The sequence below is a fragment of the Coffea arabica genome, chromosome 8e (assembly GCF_036785885.1).
Source record: "Coffea arabica cultivar ET-39 chromosome 8e, Coffea Arabica ET-39 HiFi, whole genome shotgun sequence".
Classification (NCBI taxonomy): Eukaryota; Viridiplantae; Streptophyta; class Magnoliopsida; order Gentianales; family Rubiaceae; genus Coffea; species Coffea arabica.
This window is the reverse complement of record NC_092324.1, coordinates 18,001,693-18,023,620: the sequence shown is the minus strand read 5'-3', so window position 1 is coordinate 18,023,620 and position 21,928 is coordinate 18,001,693.

Below are 21,928 nucleotides of genomic sequence, written 5' to 3'. Positions count from 1 at the left end.
GTTGGGAATGAAGTTGAATGTGTTAAGAGTTTGTGCCTTGGAGATGAATGTACTTTTAATGATCACCTGTTTACTTTGTTTACTGACTTTGACTTGGTATGAACTTTACTTGACTCTAACCTGTGTTATGATTTAATGAGCTCTAGTTTGTGTTTACTTGTATGGTGATAATGTTATTTGTGTAAGTGATTTCATTTTTCTTTAAAAGTTGTTACTGGTATATGTGTGTAGTTCAATTATGGCTTAGTGTGAGGTTTATGCATATGCATATAGATTAGCTGTGAACATGGAAACTAGAGGACAACGAAAGGGACGTCAGCCCAAACAACCCCGAAATCAAAAAGTAGATAATGGGTCTGGTATTGATCAAAACGCCGAGCCAAGGGCTGGGAGAGGAGATGACCAAATGGGAGTAGTTTTAACTCGCATGACGGATGTATTAGAGCTCAAGGAAACCAACGTGGAAACCAAGAGATAGGGGAGGATCGAGCTTTAGAGCGGTTTCAGAAATTCTTCCCGCCCAAATTTTCTGGAGGACCTGACCCAAAAGTGGCTGAGAATTGGTTAGAGAATATAAGGAATATATTCGATGCCTTGGACTTCACAGAGGAAAGACAAGTCACTTTTGCTATATTTCAACTTGAGGGAGCAGCTCGAGCTTGGTGGAATGTTATAAGAAACAAGTGGGAAAGAGATCAAACTCCAAGGACTTGGATAAACTTTGTATGAGAGTTTAATGAGAAATTTTTTTCCTCCACTTGTCCAAGAAAAGAGAGAAGACGATTTTATAAAGCTTCGTCAAGGAACTTTGAGTGTGGCTGAGTACGAAACACGATTCACGAAATTATCTACATATGCTCCGGAATTGGTAGCTACGGAACGGAAGAGAATAAGACGGTTTATCCAAGGATTAAATTTAGAAATCCAAGATGCCCTTGCTGCAGCACAGATTGAAACATTTAGTGACGCTCTCGAGAAAGCGCAAAGGGTAGAAAGCACAAAATCCCAACTGAGAGCCTTTCAAGCGAGGAAGAGAGATGTATCCGATAGTAAACTAAGAGAAATTGGACCACCACCCAAAGTTAGAAAAGGAGTGGATAGAGTAAGACTATCACTTCCTTCACCACTCATGATAAAGGAACCAGAAGGAACTATGTCACAAGGAGCTCCAGTAGGACAGATACAATCAAAGGAAACCTCGCAAGCAAGTCAAGTCACAACGCCTCGTCCGACTTGTGGATATTGTGGAAGGACGAATCATACCGAAGAAAACTGTTGGCTAAAGGGGCGAAAGTGTATGGGATGCGGGAGCACCAACCATAAAGTTCACGACTGTCCAAAGAGGTATCCACGAGAAACTACTACTCAACAAGGAAATGGAACTGTCCCTCGACAATTCAATGGAAGAAGAAACCGACCAGTGGCATCTACAAGAACATATGAAATGATCACACAACAAGGTTCAGGGTTATCTGAGATTACAGAAGGTATGAATTTCGAGAACGAAATTCTTTTTAAGGAGGGAAGGTTGTGAGGACCCGAATTTTTTTTTCTTATTTTATTTTATTTTACCGGCCTAATTAGTTATTACTCACCAGTTTTCTCTGAATAATTTATTTCAACCATTTTAAACTTATTTACACGGAACTATGGCTTACATGTGTTTTTAAAATGACTTGTTACAAAAATTAATTTTTGGAAAGCTCGTTTAGTGAGGATAATGAATTTGCGTTTGGAGGTAACAATCGATTCGAGGGTACAATGAGCTTGGAGATTGAAGACTTATACATTAGTCTTAAAATAGGTATTTTTTTATGTTTAAGTACTCAAGTGATGGTTAGTATACTATCGTTATAAGAATTCCTTAGAAATTTCGCTGTATTGCACGCGAATCGAAAGTTCGCGTATATCGAGCCGGAGCGGTTAATTGGAGATTTAAGGAATTTATTCTAGACTATTAAGAGTGAATAATTATAACGTTTAAGAAAGTGCATTGGAGGTTTAGTGCACAAGTGAAACAAATCCGAGCGGAATCGGGCACGAAACGCGCGCGAACGCGCACTGTTAAAGGGTCGACTTTTGGAGCACCTTTTGGCCACACACTTAAGCTTCTCAAGGAAGCTTCATTTTCAGCAAAACTCTCTCTCTCCTTGCTCAAAGCAGCCGTGCACCCCCTAGGAGGAAGAAGACCCAAAGTTCTTCATTTTCTTGCTTCATTTCTTGACCAAATCACCTCAAATTCACACTACACCTTGCAAATAACTTGAAGATCAACTTAAGCTAGGAAAGGAGCTTGTTTCTCACGGTTTTCTTGAGCTTCAAAGGACCGAAAATTTTTGGTTTTATCATCTAAAGAGGTAATCAAATATCAAACCCTTGAATCTTAGTTTATGTAAGTTGATTTGCACATGTAAGCTTATAGATGCATGTGGGTAGCTCTATATTGTTGGAAATTTTGTGAGTGGGCTCTATGAAATCCCACAATGGCTTGATGAACTGATTTGATGTTATTAATGTTGGATTAGTGCTTAATCTAGTGAAAATAAGTTGTGTTGTGAAAGAAAACTCAAAGGAAGTGAGATGAGCAAAAGTGACGATTCTGCCCCTGTTTTTCCGTGAGCATTAGTGCAGTTTTTTGTGGTTCAATTGACTTGATTTTGATGTAAATATGTTGTGTGGGTTGTGTGGAAAGTTTCCACCAAAAATCATCCAAATTGGTTGGCCAAAAGTTGAGATTTCGAAAATGTAGCAAAACTGGAAATGTAACCAGAGCCTCTCTGGCAGTGGTATTGTTTCGGCCATAACTCTTTGTTCCAACGTCGAAATTGAGTGCTGTTTGCCGCATTAGAAACTAGACACATCCAGTTTTCCAACGGTATAAAATTCATACCCTGATTCCGCCTGAGTGAGCCGTACAAACCTTGTAAATTTGCCTGTTCTGTTTCTCGTCTGTACTGGAAGCCCTGTTTTGAGCTGCGACTTGATGCTCAAATATGAGCTAGTTGTGGACAGAATTTTAAAACGATTCCTTCTGAGAAATTGTAGCGTTATGAATTTAGTTTTCAATGCCACTGACCACGCTCAATTCTGAGTTGAATTGAGTGAGTTGTGGCTGGATTTCAGATCTGTCTTCGTGAAAGAAAACCCTAATTCTGGACTGATTTATAGCTAATCTTGATTTGGGACTTGTTATTCGAAATCCTTGGTGTTAATCACCTACCAAATGTATTTTGGATGTTTCCTAGACTTTGTCTTCATAAATGAATCATGTTCGAGGAATTTTCATTGGCCAAATGTTTGAGAAAAGAAAAACGAAAGTGCAAGGCAGATTTGCCTTAGCAAATTGTGGAACTTTAATGATTTTGTTAACCGACTTCCCGAACGAATTTTTGTATGAAATTTGACTGAGGAATAGCCATTATATGGTAGCACAATCATACCAAATTTGGTGCCGTTATAAGTCTATTTTGATGCCCAAAGTTATGTTTCAAATCTGGAAAATTGCCTAATGATCTTCATTTTGAACCAATTTTGAGCCACTATATCTTGGTGCTCAAAACTATGATTCTTGTTCCGTTTGTTTTTTTTTTTAAACTTTCATTGTAACTCTAATTGATTTTCAAATTTGAGAGGTTAGTTCGCATTCTGGGAATTTTACCGAATTTTCAAAATTTGCCAACAACCCAAATCTGTCTCGGGAGTTCAAATCAGCAACTTGAAACCAAAATTTGAGTGTCTTACGTTTTGAATCATGGAAAAGTTCCTAGGAACTTTTAGTACTTTGAAAGTAGTTTCCAACGGTATCATGTTTTCCAATTTTGGACCTACGGAGAGTGAGATATGATTTTTCAAAGATCGCACCTCAAATCTGAAATTTTCAAACTTGACGGAAATTGAGCTTTAGAGACTCTTCCCAATCCTTCACTACTAATTGACCATTTTGGACTTGTGTTCATGAAGGAAATCAGTTTTTCCTTGTGTTGTGGTGTCCCAGGGTTCTAACCTACACGACCGATCCCAGTCCTGGCTCGAGTAGGTTAGTAACCAAGGACAGGGCCCAGTTCAGCTTAGAGCTTACAACATGCACAAGTAATCGAATAAATCGGTGAACGGTAAAAATTTATCATTTTAGTAGGTCGAGTGAGATGAAATACACACTCGCCTTAAACGGTGGGCAATTTCATATGAACACGTAATTTACGGTAATCACATACTCAAGTAGTCAAGTAATCAAGTAAATTGGTAAACAGTGAACGGTAAACGATAAACGGTAAATAATCTCGGTTAACGGTAAAAATTTATCATTTTCGTAGGTCGAGTGAGATAAGGTACACACTCGCCTTAAAACAGTGGAACAGTTCATAGGAGCAATTATCGGTAACACTTAACAGTTAAACACATAATGACCATGGAGTAAACATGTCATAAAACTATTCAAAGAATCATAGTTTTGAGCACCAAGATATAGTGGCTCAAAATTGGTTCAAAATGAAGATCATTAGGCAATTTTCCAGATTTGAAACATAACTTTGGGCATCAAAATAGACTTATAACGGCACCAAATTTGGTATGATTGTGCTACCATATAATGGCTATTCCTCAGTCAAATTTCATACAAAAATTCGTTCGGGAAGTCGGTTAACAAAATCATTAAAGTTCCACAATTTGCTAAGGCAAATCTGCCTTGCACTTTCGTTTTTCTTTTCTCAAACATTTGGCCAATGAAAATTCCTCGAACATGATTCATTTATGAAGACAAAGTCTAGGAAACATCCAAAATACATTTGGTAGGTGATTAACACCAAGGATTTCGAATAACAAGTCCCAAATCAAGATTAGCTATAAATCAGTCCAGAATTAGGGTTTTCTTTCACGAAGACAGATCTGAAATCCAGCCACAACTCACTCAATTCAACTCAGAATTGAGCGTGGTCAGTGGCATTGAAAACTAAATTCATAACGCTACAATTTCTCAGAAGGAATCGTTTTAAAATTCTGTCCACAACTAGCTCATATTTGAGCATCAAGTCGCAGCTCAAAACAGGGCTTCCAGTACAGACGAGAAACAGAACAGGCAAATTTACAAGGTTTGTACGGCTCACTCAGGCGGAATCAGGGTATGAATTTTATACCGTTGGAAAACTGGATGTGTCTAGTTTCTAATGCGGCAAACAGCACTCAATTTCGACGTTGGAACAAAGAGTTATGGCCGAAACAATACCACTGCCAGAGAGGCTCTGGTTACATTTCCAGTTTTGCTACATTTTCGAAATCTCAACTTTTGGCCAACCAATTTGGATGATTTTTGGTGGAAACTTTCCACACAACCCACACAACATATTTACATCAAAATCAAGTCAATTGAACCACAAAAAACTGCACTAATGCTCACGGAAAAACAGGGGCAGAATCGTCACTTTTGCTCATCTCACTTCCTTTGAGTTTTCTTTCACAACACAACTTATTTTCACTAGATTAAGCACTAATCCAACATTAATAACATCAAATCAGTTCATCAAGCCATTGTGGGATTTCATAGAGCCCACTCACAAAATTTCCAACAATATAGAGCTACCCACATGCATCTATAAGCTTACATGTGCAAATCAACTTACATAAACTAAGATTCAAGGGTTTGATATTTGATTACCTCTTTAGATGATAAAACCAAAAATTTTCGGTCCTTTGAAGCTCAAGAAAACCGTGAGAAACAAGCTCCTTTCCTAGCTTAAGTTGATCTTCAAGTTATTTGCAAGGTGTAGTGTGAATTTGAGGTGATTTGGTCAAGAAATGAAGCAAGAAAATGAAGAACTTTGGGTCTTCTTCCTCCTAGGGGGTGCACGGCTGCTTTGAGCAAGGAGAGAGAGAGTTTTGCTGAAAATGAAGCTTCCTTGAGAAGCTTAAGTGTGTGGCCAAAAGGTGCTCCAAAAGTCGACCCTTTAACAGTGCGCGTTCGCGCGCGTTTCGTGCCCGATTCCGCTCGGATTTGTTTCACTTGTGCACTAAACCTCCAATGCACTTTCTTAAACGTTATAATTATTCACTCTTAATAGTCTAGAATAAATTCCTTAAATCTCCAATTAACCGCTCCGGCTCGATATACGCGAACTTTCGATTCGCGTGCCATACAGCGAAATTTCTAAGGAATTCTTATAACGATAGTATACTAACCATCACTTGAGTACTTAAACATAAAAAAATACCTATTTTAAGACTAATGTATAAGTCTTCAATCTCCAAGCTCATTGTACCCTCGAATCGATTGTTACCTCCAAACGCAAATTCATTATCCTCACTAAACGAGCTTTCCAAAAATTAATTTTTGTAACAAGTCATTTTAAAAACACATGTAAGCCATAGTTCCGTGTAAATAAGTTTAAAATGGTTGAAATAAATTATTCAGAGAAAACGGGTGAGTAATAACTAATTAGGCCGGTAAAATAAAATAAAATAAGAAAAAAAAATTCGGGTCCTCACAACCTTCCCTCCTTAAAAAGAATTTCGTTCTCGAAATTCATACCTTCTGTAATCTCAGATAACCCTGAACCTTGTTGTGTGATCATTTCATATGTTCTTGTAGATGCCACTGGTCGGTTTCTTCTTCCATTGAATTGTCGAGGGACAGTTCCATTTCCTTGTTGAGTAGTAGTTTCTCGTGGATACCTCTTTGGACAGTCGTGAACTTTATGGTTGGTGCTCCCGCATCCCATACACTTTCGCCCCTTTAGCCAACAGTTTTCTTCGGTATGATTCGTCCTTCCACAATATCCACAAGTCGGACGGCTTGAAAGGCTCTCAGTTGGGATTTTGTGCTTTCTACCCTTTGCGCTTTCTCGAGAGCGTCACTAAATGTTTCAATCTGTGCTGCAGCAAGGGCATCTTGGATTTCTAAATTTAATCCTTGGATAAACCGTCTTATTCTCTTCCGTTCCGTAGCTACCAATTCCGGAGCATATGTAGATAATTTCGTGAATCGTGTTTCGTACTCAGCCACACTCAAAGTTCCTTGACGAAGCTTTATAAAATCGTCTTCTCTCTTTTCTTGGACAAGTGGAGGAAAAAAATTTCTCATTAAACTCTCATACAAAGTTTATCCAAGTCCTTGGAGTTTGATCTCTTTCCCACTTGTTTCTTATAACATTCCACCAAGCTCGAGCTGCTCCCTCAAGTTGAAATATAGCAAAAGTGACTTGTCTTTCCTCTGTGAAGTCCAAGGCATCGAATATATTCCTTATATTCTCTAACCAATTCTCAGCCACTTTTGGGTCAGGTCCTCCAGAAAATTTGGGCGGGAAGAATTTCTGAAACCGCTCTAAAGCTCGATCCTCCCCTATCTCTTGGTTTCCACGTTGGTTTCCTTGAGCTCTAATACATCCGTCATGCGAGTTAAAACTACTCCCATTTGGTCATCTCCTCTCCCAGCCCTTGGCTCGGCGTTTTGATCAATACCAGACCCATTATCTACTTTTTGATTTCGGGGTTGTTTGGGCTGACGTCCCTTTCGTTGTCCTCTAGTTTCCATGTTCACAGCTAATCTATATGCATATGCATAAACCTCACACTAAGCCATAATTGAACCACACACATATACCAGTAACAACTTTTAAAGAAAAATGAAATCACTTACACAAATAACATTATCACCATACAAGTAAACACAAACTAGAGCTCATTAAATCATAACACAGGTTAGAGTCAAGTAAAGTTCATACCAAGTCAAAGTCAGTAAACAAAGTAAACAGGTGATCATTAAAAGTACATTCATCTCCAAGGCACAAACTCTTAACACATTCAACTTCATTCCCAACACTAGGATCTTCTGGGCTACGATATTCTCCACCTGACGCTCTTAATTATTGTGCCATCTTAGCCAAACGATTATTGGTTTCCTGTAACTATTCATGTGAAATATCGATTCATTCTTATTCCCCACAAATGGAGATCTCAAGTCCTTAGGATTGCCCTCAACTCTTAAGTACTCGGGTACAAGAATCCGAAACAAGGTAATTCACAACTCGAGCCAGCCGGTCCCAAGAGTAAATGACCACATTTGAGATTCCTACCCAACATACATATCTTATTTTCCTCCAAGTATCAAGATAAAGGTTTTATACCTATCACATTCATGATCCATAACTTCACTCTAGAAAAACACTTAAGTCTTTACTCATTCATATAGTAAGGACCATAACACCACTTGGCCCAAACTCACCCCGCGCAGAGACCACGCGAAACGGCTCTGATTTTCATCCCTACAAGTGGTCACTTAACTTTCAAACCAATCCCACAGTCCGGCATCCTAAACTTTTAAGCCTAGGATACACTACAAAGATCTAAAGCCTAAGCTCTGATACCAACTGTGACGCCCCCACTTCTCCCTAAGGCGAACCAAAGGGTATCCGCGGGACGCCTGCCCAACTCTCGGTAGGACTCACTACAATCCATAATTCAAAAGCTCGAAATACTTCAAATAACTTCAATATATAATTAAAGTACTCCAAAATATTGCATGCTTACAATTAGTTAGCTTTCAATCTTAATACAATCCAAAAGAGTATGTACTACAACCATCCGCTATAATACAACTTAAGTTCGTCAAAAGAAAACAATCTAGTACTATTAACGAGCACTCTTGGTCTCGAACCCTATTAAGGAAAATAAAAATGTGGAATGAGCTACACAGCCCAGTGAGGTTCCAAGACACTCTAGCAGTTCTAATAAATCAAGTAATTTGAACATAACACATGTATGGTTCAAGGTTGCATATTTGGCACATTAACATGAGATAGTTATCATTGTACGAGTAATTTGAGTATAACACAAGCATGGTTCAAGGTTGCACCTTGGCACATTAGCATGATACAGTTATCAGTATGCAAAAATAAACACACATTGAAGGATATGATGTTCCAGTGGAACCATTTCGGTCAAATTCACCTTATAACTTCGGATCCCCTCGGTTTGTCTGGCCATCACCTTATCCCTCCAGTGGTAGTACTCGAGTATACCGAAACGGTGTCCCAGGGTTCTAACCTACACGACCGATCCCAGTCCTGGCTCGAGTAGGTTAGTAACCAAGGACAGGGCCCAGTTCAGCTTAGAGCTTACAACATGCACAAGTAATCGAATAAATCGGTGAACGGTAAAAATTTATCATTTTAGTAGGTCGAGTGAGATGAAATACACACTCGCCTTAAACGGTGGGCAATTTCATATGAACACGTAATTTACGGTAATCACATACTCAAGTAGTCAAGTAATCAAGTAAATTGGTAAACAGTGAACGGTAAACGATAAACGGTAAATAATCTCGGTTAACGGTAAAAATTTATCATTTTCGTAGGTCGAGTGAGATAAGGTACACACTCGCCTTAAAACAGTGGAACAGTTCATAGGAGCAATTATCGGTAACACTTAACAGTTAAACACATAATGACCATGGAGTAAACATGTCATAAAACTATTCAAATCACGTACTCCTATATGGAACACTTACCTATTCAAAACAAGTGAGTAAGTGCTCAACAAGTGTTTAGGCGTCCGCTTCGAGATCCTCTTGAAGGTCCTCTTGAGTGCCTGAGCAATTAACAATTACCTATCACTTAAAACCCCTAATTATCAAGGAAGATTGTACACTTGTACAATTTAAGAAAATACCGTGAAATGGAGCTTTACTCGCTTAAAATTCAAGATTCAAAAGTGGTGTTTTAACAACACAAGGAAAAACTGATTTCCTTCATGAAGACAAGTCCAAAATGGTCAATTAGTAGTGAAGGATTGGGAAGAGTCTCTAAAGCTCAATTTCCGTCAAGTTTGAAAATTTCAGATTTGAGGTGCGATCTTTGAAAAATCATATCTCACTCTCCGTAGGTCCAAAATTGGAAAACATGATACCGTTGGAAACTACTTTCAAAGTACTAAAAGTTCCTAGGAACTTTTCCATGATTCAAAACGTAAGACACTCAAATTTTGGTTTCAAGTTGCTGATTTGAACTCCCGAGACAGATTTGGGTTGTTGGCAAATTTTGAAAATTCGGTAAAATTCCCAGAATGCGAACTAGCCTCTCAAATTTGAAAATCAATTAGAGTTACAATGAAAGTTTAAAAAAAAAAACAAACGGAACAAGAATCATAGTTTTGAGCACCAAGATATAGTGGCTCAAAATTGGTTCAAAATGAAGATCATTAGGCAATTTTCCAGATTTGAAACATAACTTTGGGCATCAAAATAGACTTATAACGGCACCAAATTTGGTATGATTGTGCTACCATATAATGGCTATTCCTCAGTCAAATTTCATACAAAAATTCGTTCGGGAAGTCGGTTAACAAAATCATTAAAGTTCCACAATTTGCTAAGGCAAATCTGCCTTGCACTTTCGTTTTTCTTTTCTCAAACATTTGGCCAATGAAAATTCCTCGAACATGATTCATTTATGAAGACAAAGTCTAGGAAACATCCAAAATACATTTGGTAGGTGATTAACACCAAGGATTTCGAATAACAAGTCCCAAATCAAGATTAGCTATAAATCAGTCCAGAATTAGGGTTTTCTTTCACGAAGACAGATCTGAAATCCAGCCACAACTCACTCAATTCAACTCAGAATTGAGCGTGGTCAGTGGCATTGAAAACTAAATTCATAACGCTACAATTTCTCAGAAGGAATCGTTTTAAAATTCTGTCCACAACTAGCTCATATTTGAGCATCAAGTCGCAGCTCAAAACAGGGCTTCCAGTACAGACGAGAAACAGAACAGGCAAATTTACAAGGTTTGTACGGCTCACTCAGGCGGAATCAGGGTATGAATTTTATACCGTTGGAAAACTGGATGTGTCTAGTTTCTAATGCGGCAAACAGCACTCAATTTCGACGTTGGAACAAAGAGTTATGGCCGAAACAATACCACTGCCAGAGAGGCTCTGGTTACATTTCCAGTTTTGCTACATTTTCGAAATCTCAACTTTTGGCCAACCAATTTGGATGATTTTTGGTGGAAACTTTCCACACAACCCACACAACATATTTACATCAAAATCAAGTCAATTGAACCACAAAAAACTGCACTAATGCTCACGGAAAAACAGGGGCAGAATCGTCACTTTTGCTCATCTCACTTCCTTTGAGTTTTCTTTCACAACACAACTTATTTTCACTAGATTAAGCACTAATCCAACATTAATAACATCAAATCAGTTCATCAAGCCATTGTGGGATTTCATAGAGCCCACTCACAAAATTTCCAACAATATAGAGCTACCCACATGCATCTATAAGCTTACATGTGCAAATCAACTTACATAAACTAAGATTCAAGGGTTTGATATTTGATTACCTCTTTAGATGATAAAACCAAAAATTTTCGGTCCTTTGAAGCTCAAGAAAACCGTGAGAAACAAGCTCCTTTCCTAGCTTAAGTTGATCTTCAAGTTATTTGCAAGGTGTAGTGTGAATTTGAGGTGATTTGGTCAAGAAATGAAGCAAGAAAATGAAGAACTTTGGGTCTTCTTCCTCCTAGGGGGTGCACGGCTGCTTTGAGCAAGGAGAGAGAGAGTTTTGCTGAAAATGAAGCTTCCTTGAGAAGCTTAAGTGTGTGGCCAAAAGGTGCTCCAAAAGTCGACCCTTTAACAGTGCGCGTTCGCGCGCGTTTCGTGCCCGATTCCGCTCGGATTTGTTTCACTTGTGCACTAAACCTCCAATGCACTTTCTTAAACGTTATAATTATTCACTCTTAATAGTCTAGAATAAATTCCTTAAATCTCCAATTAACCGCTCCGGCTCGATATACGCGAACTTTCGATTCGCGTGCAATACAGCGAAATTTCTAAGGAATTCTTATAACGATAGTATACTAACCATCACTTGAGTACTTAAACATAAAAAAATACCTATTTTAAGACTAATGTATAAGTCTTCAATCTCCAAGCTCATTGTACCCTCGAATCGATTGTTACCTCCAAACGCAAATTCATTATCCTCACTAAACGAGCTTTCCAAAAATTAATTTTTGTAACAAGTCATTTTAAAAACACATGTAAGCCATAGTTCCGTGTAAATAAGTTTAAAATGGTTGAAATAAATTATTCAGAGAAAACGGGTGAGTAATAACTAATTAGGCCGGTAAAATAAAATAAAATAAGAAAAAAAAATTCGGGTCCTCACAACCTTCCCTCCTTAAAAAGAATTTCGTTCTCGAAATTCATACCTTCTGTAATCTCAGATAACCCTGAACCTTGTTGTGTGATCATTTCATATGTTCTTGTAGATGCCACTGGTCGGTTTCTTCTTCCATTGAATTGTCGAGGGACAGTTCCATTTCCTTGTTGAGTAGTAGTTTCTCGTGGATACCTCTTTGGACAGTCGTGAACTTTATGGTTGGTGCTCCCGCATCCCATACACTTTCGCCCCTTTAGCCAACAGTTTTCTTCGGTATGATTCGTCCTTCCACAATATCCACAAGTCGGACGAGGCGTTGTGACTTGACTTGCTTGCGAGGTTTCCTTTGATTGTATCTGTCCTACTGGAGCTCCTTGTGACATAGTTCCTTCTGGTTCCTTTATCATGAGTGGTGAAGGAAGTGATAGTCTTACTCTATCCACTCCTTTTCTAACTTTGGGTGGTGGTCCAATTTCTCTTAGTTTACTATCGGATACATCTCTCTTCCTCGCTTGAAAGGCTCTCAGTTGGGATTTTGTGCTTTCTACCCTTTGCGCTTTCTCGAGAGCGTCACTAAATGTTTCAATCTGTGCTGCAGCAAGGGCATCTTGGATTTCTAAATTTAATCCTTGGATAAACCGTCTTATTCTCTTCCGTTCCGTAGCTACCAATTCCGGAGCATATGTAGATAATTTCGTGAATCGTGTTTCGTACTCAGCCACACTCAAAGTTCCTTGACGAAGCTTTATAAAATCGTCTTCTCTCTTTTCTTGGACAAGTGGAGGAAAAAAATTTCTCATTAAACTCTCATACAAAGTTTATCCAAGTCCTTGGAGTTTGATCTCTTTCCCACTTGTTTCTTATAACATTCCACCAAGCTCGAGCTGCTCCCTCAAGTTGAAATATAGCAAAAGTGACTTGTCTTTCCTCTGTGAAGTCCAAGGCATCGAATATATTCCTTATATTCTCTAACCAATTCTCAGCCACTTTTGGGTCAGGTCCTCCAGAAAATTTGGGCGGGAAGAATTTCTGAAACCGCTCTAAAGCTCGATCCTCCCCTATCTCTTGGTTTCCACGTTGGTTTCCTTGAGCTCTAATACATCCGTCATGCGAGTTAAAACTACTCCCATTTGGTCATCTCCTCTCCCAGCCCTTGGCTCGGCGTTTTGATCAATACCAGACCCATTATCTACTTTTTGATTTCGGGGTTGTTTGGGCTGACGTCCCTTTCGTTGTCCTCTAGTTTCCATGTTCACAGCTAATCTATATGCATATGCATAAACCTCACACTAAGCCATAATTGAACTACACACATATACCAGTAACAACTTTTAAAGAAAAATGAAATCACTTACACAAATAACATTATCACCATACAAGTAAACACAAACTAGAGCTCATTAAATCATAACACAGGTTAGAGTCAAGTAAAGTTCATACCAAGTCAAAGTCAGTAAACAAAGTAAACAGGTGATCATTAAAAGTACATTCATCTCCAAGGCACAAACTCTTAACACATTCAACTTCATTCCCAACACTAGGATCTTCTGGGCTACGATATTCTCCACCTGACGCTCTTAATTATTGTGCCATCTTAGCCAAACGATTATTGGTTTCCTGTAACTATTCATGTGAAATATCGATTCATTCTTATTCCCCACAAATGGAGATCTCAAGTCCTTAGGATTGCCCTCAACTCTTAAGTACTCGGGTACAAGAATCCGAAACAAGGTAATTCACAACTCGAGCCAGCCGGTCCCAAGAGTAAATGACCACATTTGAGATTCCTACCCAACATACATATCTTATTTTCCTCCAAGTATCAAGATAAAGGTTTTATACCTATCACATTCATGATCCATAACTTCACTCTAGAAAAACACTTAAGTCTTTACTCATTCATATAGTAAGGACCATAACACCACTTGGCCCAAACTCACCCCGCGCAGAGACCACGCGAAACGGCTCTGATTTTCATCCCTACAAGTGGTCACTTAACTTTCAAACCAATCCCACAGTCCGGCATCCTAAACTTTTAAGCCTAGGATACACTACAAAGATCTAAAGCCTAAGCTCTGATACCAACTGTGACGCCCCCACTTCTCCCTAAGGCGAACCAAAGGGTATCCGCGGGACGCCTGCCCAACTCTCGGTAGGACTCACTACAATCCATAATTCAAAAGCTCGAAATACTTCAAATAACTTCAATATATAATTAAAGTACTCCAAAATATTGCATGCTTACAATTAGTTAGCTTTCAATCTTAATACAATCCAAAAGAGTATGTACTACAACCATCCGCTATAATACAACTTAAGTTCGTCAAAAGAAAACAATCTAGTACTATTAACGAGCACTCTTGGTCTCGAACCCTATTAAGGAAAATAAAAATGTGGAATGAGCTACACAGCCCAGTGAGGTTCCAAGACACTCTAGCAGTTCTAATAAATCAAGTAATTTGAACATAACACATGTATGGTTCAAGGTTGCATATTTGGCACATTAACATGAGATAGTTATCATTGTACGAGTAATTTGAGTATAACACAAGCATGGTTCAAGGTTGCACCTTGGCACATTAGCATGATACAGTTATCAGTATGCAAAAATAAACACACATTGAAGGATATGATGTTCCAGTGGAACCATTTCGGTCAAATTCACCTTATAACTTCGGATCCCCTCGGTTTGTCTGGCCATCACCTTATCCCTCCAGTGGTAGTACTCGAGTATACCGAAACGGTGTCCCAGGGTTCTAACCTACACGACCGATCCCAGTCCTGGCTCGAGTAGGTTAGTAACCAAGGACAGGGCCCAGTTCAGCTTAGAGCTTACAACATGCACAAGTAATCGAATAAATCGGTGAACGGTAAAAATTTATCATTTTAGTAGGTCGAGTGAGATGAAATACACACTCGCCTTAAACGGTGGGCAATTTCATATGAACACGTAATTTACGGTAATCACATACTCAAGTAGTCAAGTAATCAAGTAAATTGGTAAACAGTGAACGGTAAACGATAAACGGTAAATAATCTCGGTTAACGGTAAAAATTTATCATTTTCGTAGGTCGAGTGAGATAAGGTACACACTCGCCTTAAAACAGTGGAACAGTTCATAGGAGCAATTATCGGTAACACTTAACAGTTAAACACATAATGACCATGGAGTAAACATGTCATAAAACTATTCAAATCACGTACTCCTATATGGAACACTTACCTATTCAAAACAAGTGAGTAAGTGCTCAACAAGTGTTTAGGCGTCCGCTTCGAGATCCTCTTGAAGGTCCTCTTGAGTGCCTGAGCAATTAACAATTACCTATCACTTAAAACCCCTAATTATCAAGGAAGATTGTACACTTGTACAATTTAAGAAAATACCGTGAAATGGAGCTTTACTCGCTTAAAATTCAAGATTCAAAAGTGGTGTTTTAACAACACAAGGAAAAACTGATTTCCTTCATGAAGACAAGTCCAAAATGGTCAATTAGTAGTGAAGGATTGGGAAGAGTCTCTAAAGCTCAATTTCCGTCAAGTTTGAAAATTTCAGATTTGAGGTGCGATCTTTGAAAAATCATATCTCACTCTCCGTAGGTCCAAAATTGGAAAACATGATACCGTTGGAAACTACTTTCAAAGTACTAAAAGTTCCTAGGAACTTTTCCATGATTCAAAACGTAAGACACTCAAATTTTGGTTTCAAGTTGCTGATTTGAACTCCCGAGACAGATTTGGGTTGTTGGCAAATTTTGAAAATTCGGTAAAATTCCCAGAATGCGAACTAGCCTCTCAAATTTGAAAATCAATTAGAGTTACAATGAAAGTTTAAAAAAAAAAACAAACGGAACAAGAATCATAGTTTTGAGCACCAAGATATAGTGGCTCAAAATTGGTTCAAAATGAAGATCATTAGGCAATTTTCCAGATTTGAAACATAACTTTGGGCATCAAAATAGACTTATAACGGCACCAAATTTGGTATGATTGTGCTACCATATAATGGCTATTCCTCAGTCAAATTTCATACAAAAATTCGTTCGGGAAGTCGGTTAACAAAATCATTAAAGTTCCACAATTTGCTAAGGCAAATCTGCCTTGCACTTTCGTTTTTCTTTTCTCAAACATTTGGCCAATGAAAATTCCTCGAACATGATTCATTTATGAAGACAAAGTCTAGGAAACATCCAAAATACATTTGGTAGGTGATTAACACCAAGGATTTCGAATAACAAGTCCCAAATCAAGATTAGCTATAAATCAGTCCAGAATTAGGGTTTTCTTTCACGAAGACAGATCTGAAATCCAGCCACAACTCACTCAATTCAACTCAGAATTGAGCGTGGTCAGTGGCATTGAAAACTAAATTCATAACGCTACAATTTCTCAGAAGGAATCGTTTTAAAATTCTGTCCACAACTAGCTCATATTTGAGCATCAAGTCGCAGCTCAAAACAGGGCTTCCAGTACAGACGAGAAACAGAACAGGCAAATTTACAAGGTTTGTACGGCTCACTCAGGCGGAATCAGGGTATGAATTTTATACCGTTGGAAAACTGGATGTGTCTAGTTTCTAATGCGGCAAACAGCACTCAATTTCGACGTTGGAACAAAGAGTTATGGCCGAAACAATACCACTGCCAGAGAGGCTCTGGTTACATTTCCAGTTTTGCTACATTTTCGAAATCTCAACTTTTGGCCAACCAATTTGGATGATTTTTGGTGGAAACTTTCCACACAACCCACACAACATATTTACATCAAAATCAAGTCAATTGAACCACAAAAAACTGCACTAATGCTCACGGAAAAACAGGGGCAGAATCGTCACTTTTGCTCATCTCACTTCCTTTGAGTTTTCTTTCACAACACAACTTATTTTCACTAGATTAAGCACTAATCCAACATTAATAACATCAAATCAGTTCATCAAGCCATTGTGGGATTTCATAGAGCCCACTCACAAAATTTCCAACAATATAGAGCTACCCACATGCATCTATAAGCTTACATGTGCAAATCAACTTACATAAACTAAGATTCAAGGGTTTGATATTTGATTACCTCTTTAGATGATAAAACCAAAAATTTTCGGTCCTTTGAAGCTCAAGAAAACCGTGAGAAACAAGCTCCTTTCCTAGCTTAAGTTGATCTTCAAGTTATTTGCAAGGTGTAGTGTGAATTTGAGGTGATTTGGTCAAGAAATGAAGCAAGAAAATGAAGAACTTTGGGTCTTCTTCCTCCTAGGGGGTGCACGGCTGCTTTGAGCAAGGAGAGAGAGAGTTTTGCTGAAAATGAAGCTTCCTTGAGAAGCTTAAGTGTGTGGCCAAAAGGTGCTCCAAAAGTCGACCCTTTAACAGTGCGCGTTCGCGCGCGTTTCGTGCCCGATTCCGCTCGGATTTGTTTCACTTGTGCACTAAACCTCCAATGCACTTTCTTAAACGTTATAATTATTCACTCTTAATAGTCTAGAATAAATTCCTTAAATCTCCAATTAACCGCTCCGGCTCGATATACGCGAACTTTCGATTCGCGTGCAATACAGCGAAATTTCTAAGGAATTCTTATAACGATAGTATACTAACCATCACTTGAGTACTTAAACATAAAAAAATACCTATTTTAAGACTAATGTATAAGTCTTCAATCTCCAAGCTCATTGTACCCTCGAATCGATTGTTACCTCCAAACGCAAATTCATTATCCTCACTAAACGAGCTTTCCAAAAATTAATTTTTGTAACAAGTCATTTTAAAAACACATGTAAGCCATAGTTCCGTGTAAATAAGTTTAAAATGGTTGAAATAAATTATTCAGAGAAAACGGGTGAGTAATAACTAATTAGGCCGGTAAAATAAAATAAAATAAGAAAAAAAAATTCGGGTCCTCACAACCTTCCCTCCTTAAAAAGAATTTCGTTCTCGAAATTCATACCTTCTGTAATCTCAGATAACCCTGAACCTTGTTGTGTGATCATTTCATATGTTCTTGTAGATGCCACTGGTCGGTTTCTTCTTCCATTGAATTGTCGAGGGACAGTTCCATTTCCTTGTTGAGTAGTAGTTTCTCGTGGATACCTCTTTGGACAGTCGTGAACTTTATGGTTGGTGCTCCCGCATCCCATACACTTTCGCCCCTTTAGCCAACAGTTTTCTTCGGTATGATTCGTCCTTCCACAATATCCACAAGTCGGACGAGGCGTTGTGACTTGACTTGCTTGCGAGGTTTCCTTTGATTGTATCTGTCCTACTGGAGCTCCTTGTGACATAGTTCCTTCTGGTTCCTTTATCATGAGTGGTGAAGGAAGTGATAGTCTTACTCTATCCACTCCTTTTCTAACTTTGGGTGGTGGTCCAATTTCTCTTAGTTTACTATCGGATACATCTCTCTTCCTCGCTTGAAAGGCTCTCAGTTGGGATTTTGTGCTTTCTACCCTTTGCGCTTTCTCGAGAGCGTCACTAAATGTTTCAATCTGTGCTGCAGCAAGGGCATCTTGGATTTCTAAATTTAATCCTTGGATAAACCGTCTTATTCTCTTCCGTTCCGTAGCTACCAATTCCGGAGCATATGTAGATAATTTCGTGAATCGTGTTTCGTACTCAGCCACACTCAAAGTTCCTTGACGAAGCTTTATAAAATCGTCTTCTCTCTTTTCTTGGACAAGTGGAGGAAAAAAATTTCTCATTAAACTCTCATACAAAGTTTATCCAAGTCCTTGGAGTTTGATCTCTTTCCCACTTGTTTCTTATAACATTCCACCAAGCTCGAGCTGCTCCCTCAAGTTGAAATATAGCAAAAGTGACTTGTCTTTCCTCTGTGAAGTCCAAGGCATCGAATATATTCCTTATATTCTCTAACCAATTCTCAGCCACTTTTGGGTCAGGTCCTCCAGAAAATTTGGGCGGGAAGAATTTCTGAAACCGCTCTAAAGCTCGATCCTCCCCTATCTCTTGGTTTCCACGTTGGTTTCCTTGAGCTCTAATACATCCGTCATGCGAGTTAAAACTACTCCCATTTGGTCATCTCCTCTCCCAGCCCTTGGCTCGGCGTTTTGATCAATACCAGACCCATTATCTACTTTTTGATTTCGGGGTTGTTTGGGCTGACGTCCCTTTCGTTGTCCTCTAGTTTCCATGTTCACAGCTAATCTATATGCATATGCATAAACCTCACACTAAGCCATAATTGAACTACACACATATACCAGTAACAACTTTTAAAGAAAAATGAAATCACTTACACAAATAACATTATCACCATACAAGTAAACACAAACTAGAGCTCATTAAATCATAACACAGGTTAGAGTCAAGTAAAGTTCATACCAAGTCAAAGTCAGTAAACAAAGTAAACAGGTGATCATTAAAAGTACATTCATCTCCAAGGCACAAACTCTTAACACATTCAACTTCATTCCCAACACTAGGATCTTCTGGGCTACGATATTCTCCACCTGACGCTCTTAATTATTGTGCCATCTTAGCCAAACGATTATTGGTTTCCTGTAACTATTCATGTGAAATATCGATTCATTCTTATTCCCCACAAATGGAGATCTCAAGTCCTTAGGATTGCCCTCAACTCTTAAGTACTCGGGTACAAGAATCCGAAACAAGGTAATTCACAACTCGAGCCAGCCGGTCCCAAGAGTAAATGACCACATTTGAGATTCCTACCCAACATACATATCTTATTTTCCTCCAAGTATCAAGATAAAGGTTTTATACCTATCACATTCATGATCCATAACTTCACTCTAGAAAAACACTTAAGTCTTTACTCATTCATATAGTAAGGACCATAACACCACTTGGCCCAAACTCACCCCGCGCAGAGACCACGCGAAACGGCTCTGATTTTCATCCCTACAAGTGGTCACTTAACTTTCAAACCAATCCCACAGTCCGGCATCCTAAACTTTTAAGCCTAGGATACACTACAAAGATCTAAAGCCTAAGCTCTGATACCAACTGTGACGCCCCCACTTCTCCCTAAGGCGAACCAAAGGGTATCCGCGGGACGCCTGCCCAACTCTCGGTAGGACTCACTACAATCCATAATTCAAAAGCTCGAAATACTTCAAATAACTTCAATATATAATTAAAGTACTCCAAAATATTGCATGCTTACAATTAGTTAGCTTTCAATCTTAATACAATCCAAAAGAGTATGTACTACAACCATCCGCTATAATACAACTTAAGTTCGTCAAAAGAAAACAATCTAGTACTATTAACGAGCACTCTTGGTCTCGAACCCTATTAAGGAAAATAAAAATGTGGAATGAGCTACACAGCCCAGTGAGGTTCCAAGACACTCTAGCAGTTCTAATAAATCAAGTAATTTGAACATAACACATGTATGGTTCAAGGTTGCATATTTGGCACATTAACATGAGATAGTTATCATTGTACGAGTAATTTGAGTATAACACAAGCATGGTTCAAGGTTGCACCTTGGCACATTAGCATGATACAGTTATCAGTATGCAAAAATAAACACACATTGAAGGATATGATGTTCCAGTGGAACCATTTCGGTCAAATTCACCTTATAACTTCGGATCCCCTCGGTTTGTCTGGCCATCACCTTATCCCTCCAGTGGTAGTACTCGAGTATACCGAAACGGTGTCCCAGGGTTCTAACCTACACGACCGATCCCAGTCCTGGCTCGAGTAGGTTAGTAACCAAGGACAGGGCCCAGTTCAGCTTAGAGCTTACAACATGCACAAGTAATCGAATAAATCGGTGAACGGTAAAAATTTATCATTTTAGTAGGTCGAGTGAGATGAAATACACACTCGCCTTAAACGGTGGGCAATTTCATATGAACACGTAATTTACGGTAATCACATACTCAAGTAGTCAAGTAATCAAGTAAATTGGTAAACAGTGAACGGTAAACGATAAACGGTAAATAATCTCGGTTAACGGTAAAAATTTATCATTTTCGTAGGTCGAGTGAGATAAGGTACACACTCGCCTTAAAACAGTGGAACAGTTCATAGGAGCAATTATCGGTAACACTTAACAGTTAAACACATAATGACCATGGAGTAAACATGTCATAAAACTATTCAAATCACGTACTCCTATATGGAACACTTACCTATTCAAAACAAGTGAGTAAGTGCTCAACAAGTGTTTAGGCGTCCGCTTCGAGATCCTCTTGAAGGTCCTCTTGAGTGCCTGAGCAATTAACAATTACCTATCACTTAAAACCCCTAATTATCAAGGAAGATTGTACACTTGTACAATTTAAGAAAATACCGTGAAATGGAGCTTTACTCGCTTAAAATTCAAGATTCAAAAGTGGTGTTTTAACAACACAAGGAAAAACTGATTTCCTTCATGAAGACAAGTCCAAAATGGTCAATTAGTAGTGAAGGATTGGGAAGAGTCTCTAAAGCTCAATTTCCGTCAAGTTTGAAAATTTCAGATTTGAGGTGCGATCTTTGAAAAATCATATCTCACTCTCCGTAGGTCCAAAATTGGAAAACATGATACCGTTGGAAACTACTTTCAAAGTACTAAAAGTTCCTAGGAACTTTTCCATGATTCAAAACGTAAGACACTCAAATTTTGGTTTCAAGTTGCTGATTTGAACTCCCGAGACAGATTTGGGTTGTTGGCAAATTTTGAAAATTCGGTAAAATTCCCAGAATGCGAACTAGCCTCTCAAATTTGAAAATCAATTAGAGTTACAATGAAAGTTTAAAAAAAAAAACAAACGGAACAAGAATCATAGTTTTGAGCACCAAGATATAGT